Source organism: Ranitomeya variabilis, chromosome 7 (assembly GCF_051348905.1).
Source record: "Ranitomeya variabilis isolate aRanVar5 chromosome 7, aRanVar5.hap1, whole genome shotgun sequence".
NCBI classification, from domain to species: domain Eukaryota; kingdom Metazoa; phylum Chordata; class Amphibia; order Anura; family Dendrobatidae; genus Ranitomeya; species Ranitomeya variabilis.
In genome coordinates this window covers 234,352,610-234,357,877 of record NC_135238.1, presented here as the reverse complement: position 1 = coordinate 234,357,877, position 5,268 = coordinate 234,352,610, and positions in this window count along the sequence as shown.

The window sequence follows — 5,268 nt, the reverse complement described above, 5'->3', positions numbered from 1 at the left end:
CTGACACTGGGGGTACAGGATGATGACACTGACACTCGGGGTACAGGATAATGACACTGACACTGGGGGTACAGGATAATGACACTGACACTGGGGGTACAGGATAATGACACTGACACTCGGGGTACAGGATAATGACTCTGACACTGGGGGTACAGGATGATGACACTGACACTCGGGGTACAGGATAATGACACTGACACTGGGGGTACAGGATAATGACACTGACACTCGGGGTACAGGATAATGACACTGACACTCGGGGTACAGGATAATGACACTGACACTGGGGGTACAGGATAATGACACTGACACTGGGGGTACAGGATAATGACACTGACACTGGGGGTACAGGATAATGACACTGACACTGGGGGTACAGGATAATGACACTGACACTGGGGTACAGGATAATGACACTGACACTGGGGTACAGGATAATGACACTGACACTGGGGGTACAGGATAATGACACTGACACTGGGTACAGGATAATGACACTGGGGGTACAGGATAATGACACTGACACTCGGGGTACAGGATAATGACGCTGACACTGGGGGTACAGGATAATGACACTGACACTCGGGCTACAGGATAATGACACTGACACTCGGGGTACAAGATAATGACACTGACACTGGGGGTACAGGATAATGACACTGACACTGGGGGTACAGGATAATGACACTGACATTGGGGGTACAGGATAATGACACTGACACTGGGGGTACAGGATAATGACACTGACACTCGGGGTACAGGATAATGACACTGACACTGGGGGTACAGGATAATGACACTGGCACTCGGGGTACAGGATAATGACACTCGGGGTACAGGATAATGACACTGACACTGGGGGTACAGGATAATGACACTGACACTGGGGGTACAGGATAACGACACTGACGGTTGGGTGACGGTACATGCAGCGATATGTGCAGACCCTAGTTAGTATATTATGGCTGTATCGTACAATATAAGCACTTGTTACCATCCACCTTTTGTGTTTCCCCTGTTTCCTCATTGATTGTAGCTCAGGGCTCTCACTCCTCTTGGTGTGTGATCAATTATGTGTTACTTTGTAATGTCTGATATTGTCCATCCAAGTCCCCTGTTAATTGTACAGCGCTGCAGAATATGTTGGTGCTGATATAGAAATAAAATGATTATTATTATTATTATTATTATGAACTTCACAAATAAAGTCAGTTCTAGCATCTATAACTTTATGGAAGTCGCCCTTAGTCGTCGGACACTTTAACTATGCAGTCACAGAGCCCCTGGCCGCTGTCACGTACCAGCTTGTTGAAAGGATTGACCTTGTTTTCAACTTTGATAAAATACTTGAACTTTGTAAAAGCTTCTTTATTTCCACAAGAAAATGGGAAAGATCATTTGGCTGCTTTCACGGGAGAATTATCCATCACTTGTAATGGAGGTAAAGTCAGTAAGGAAAGATTAGAGTCGTGGTGAAATCCTCAGTGTCTACAGGGAGAATCAACAGGGTTTTTTTTTTATTACGTTGCTTCATGATTGCTAGGATATGTCAGCAGCACAGAGTGTTTCAGCAGGATAGTGTGCTTACCTTGCTGGAGGCAGTGACCGGTCTTCTGTTGTGATTGTATCAGTGAGGGCAGAGCAACATGTGATAGCATAAAGGAAGGTCAGGAGGATCCCCATCAGCACAGAGTATTTCAGCAAAGGCATTTGTTGATTCTGCCTGAGACTGTGACCTGTCCACGTATGTGATGTCAGTGAGAACATGGCGGCATGTGAAAGATGCAATATGTGAGTAGGGGAACTTGAGAGTTACGGTAGTTCATGAAAATATCAGGATATCCATCAGCACAGCCCATAGTCATCCATATAATACAGTATAATGCACAGGTCATAGTCATCCATATAGTATAATGCACAGCTCATAGTAATCCATATAGTTTAATGCATCCCATAGTCCTCCATATAGTATAATGCACAGGTCATAGTCATCCATATAGTATAATGCATATCATAGTCCTCCATATAGTGTAATGCACAGCCCATAGTCATTCATATAGTATAATGCATCTCATAGTCCTCCATATAGTATAATGCACAGCCCATAGTCATCCATATAGTATAATGCACAGGCCATAGTCTTCCATATAGTATAATGCATCTCATAGTCCTTCATATAGTATAATGCACAGCCCATAGTCCTCCATATAGTATAATGCATCTCATAGTCCTCCATATAGTATAATGCACAGCCCATAGTCCTCCATATAGTATAATGCACAGCTCATTGTCATCCATATAGTATAATGCACAGCTCATAGTAATCCATATAGTTTAATGCATCCCATAGTCCTCCATATAGTATAATGCACAGCCCATAGTCCTCCATATAGTATAATGCATCTCATAGTCCTCCATATAGTATAATGCACAGCCCATAGTCCTCCATATAGTATAATGCACAGCCCATAGTCCTCCATATAGTATAATGCATCTCATAGTCCTCCATATAGTATAATGCACAGCCCATAGTCCTCCATATAGTATAATGCATCTCATAGTCCTCCATATAGTATAATGTACAGCCCATAGTCCTCCATATAGTATAATGCACAGCTCATTGTCATCCATATAGTATAATGCACAGCTCATAGTAATCCATATAGTTTAATGCATCCCATAGTCCTCCATATAGTATAATGCACAGGTCATAGTCATCCATATAGTATAATGCATCTCATAGTCCTCCATATAGTGTAATGCACAGCCCATAGTCATCCATATAGTATAATGCACAGCCCATAGTCCTCCATATAGTATAATGCATCTCATAGTCCTCCATATAGTATAATGCATCTCATAGTCCTCCATATAGTATAATGCACAGCCCATAGTCCTCCATATAGTATAATGCATCTCATAGTCCTCCATATAGTATAATGCACAGCCCATAGTCCTCCATATAGTATAATGCACAGCTCATAGTCCTCCATATAGTATAATGCATCTCATAGTCCTCCATATAGTATAATGCACAGCCCATAGTCCTCCATATAGTATAATGCACAGCTCATAGTCATCCATATAGTATAATGCACAGCTCATAGTCATCCATATAGTATAATGCATCTCATAGCTCTCCATATAGTATAATGCACCCTATATTCCTCCAAATAAGTATAATGCACAGCACATAGTTCTCCCTATAGTATTAGGCATCCGCATCCCATATAATACAGTATAATGCATCCCATAGTCCTATATAGTATAATACACAGCTCATAGTATTCCATATAGTATAATGTACAGCCCATAGTCCTCCATATAGTATAATGTACAGCCCATAGTCCTCCATATAGTAAAATGTACAACCCATAGTCATCCAGAAAGCATCATGCACAGCCCTTAGTCATCCATGTAATGTAATGCACAGCCCATAAACATCCATAAAGTATAATTCACAGGCCATAGTCACCCATCTACTATATAATTGTCTAAGGATCACTTCCGTCTGTCCTTCTGTCTGTAACGGTTATTCGTTCGCTGATTGGTCTCGCCAGCTGCCTGTCATGGCTGCCGCGACCAATCAGCGACGCGCACAGTCAGGAAGAAAATGGCCGCTCCTTACTCCCCGCACTCACTGCCCAGCGCCCGCATACACCCCTCCGCTCACCGCTCACACAGGGTTAATGCCAGCGGTAACGGACCGCGTTATGCCGCCGGTAACGCACTCCATTACCGCTGCTATTAACCCCGTGTGACCAAGTTATTTACTATTGACGCAGCCTATGCAGCGCCAATAGTAAAAACATCTAATGTTAAAAATAATAAAAAAAATAAAAAGTTATTATATACTCACCTACGCCGCCTTTCCCGCTCCTCGCGATGCAACCGGCACGTTCCGTTGGCACGGATGGTCTGGCAGAAGGACCTGCCATGACGTCACAGTCATGTGACCGCTACACGGTCACGTGACTGCGACGTCATCACACCCTGGGACCGGAAGCTGCCGCCTGCACCGCACACAGGCGACACAGCAACAACCGCAGGTTTATGTTTATTTTTTATTTTTTTTACCTGTGTCATACGTGGCTGGCCAATATACTACATAGCTGGGCAATATACTACATAGCTGGGCAATATATTACGTGGCTCTGTGCTGTATACTACGTCACTGGGCAATATACTACGTGGCTGGGCAATATACAACGTGGCTGGGCAATATACTACGTGGCTGGGCAATATACTACGTGGCTGGGCAATATACTACGTGGCTGGGCAATATACTACGTGGCTGGGCAATATACTACGTGGCTGGGCAATATACTACGTGGCTGGGCAATATACAACGTGGCTGGGCAATACACTACGTGGCTGGGCAATATACTACGTGGCTGGGCAATATACTACGTGGCTGGGCAATATACTACGTGGCTGGGCAATATACTACGTGGCTGGGCATACTACTACTACATGGACATACATATTCTAGAATACCCGATGCGTTAGAATCGGGCAACCATCTAGTAAAATATAATGCACAGAACATAGTCATCCATAAAGCATAATTCACAGCCCATAGTCATCCATGTAGTATAATGTACAGCCAAAAGTCACACATGTAGTATAAAGCATGGCCCATAGTCATCCATGTAGAATAATGCACAGTCCATTGTCATCCATATACTATAATGCACCATCATTTGAGGTCCCCACGGTCAGCTCTGCAGCCATTCATTACTAGCTTCACTTTCCTCCCTTATGGACATAAGTGACATTCGGAGAAAGTGAGAGCTGCTGCTGATTGGCCCCAGGGATTGTGTGGCATAACATTGTCACGCGATCCCCGGGAGAGCCAGTGCTGACACCAATGGAACGACACTGGCACTGGAAGTAAGTATTATTTTATTGGGGATTCAGAAGGAATAGACCGAGTAGTGGACAACCCTTTGAACAGCAGTTTAGAGATTTGCTTTACAGCAGCCACATGGACATAGAAAATAATAGTCAACAGATACTCATGCGTGTATGGGAGAGTTTAGTGTACATGCTCTGTGATCTGTGCAGAGGTCCTGGTGCAGGGAACAGGAGGAGATGAATCGTGATCTCACCTATTGTGACTGGCGAGTCCTGTGTTATCATTATTTACACTGTAGGTACTACCAACGATCATTATAATTCTGCCTGTGAAACAGAAGAAAGCACAACGCTAAATGTTTAGCATAAAACTTGAAACAACTCATTTTTTGATAAAAAATTTCCCTT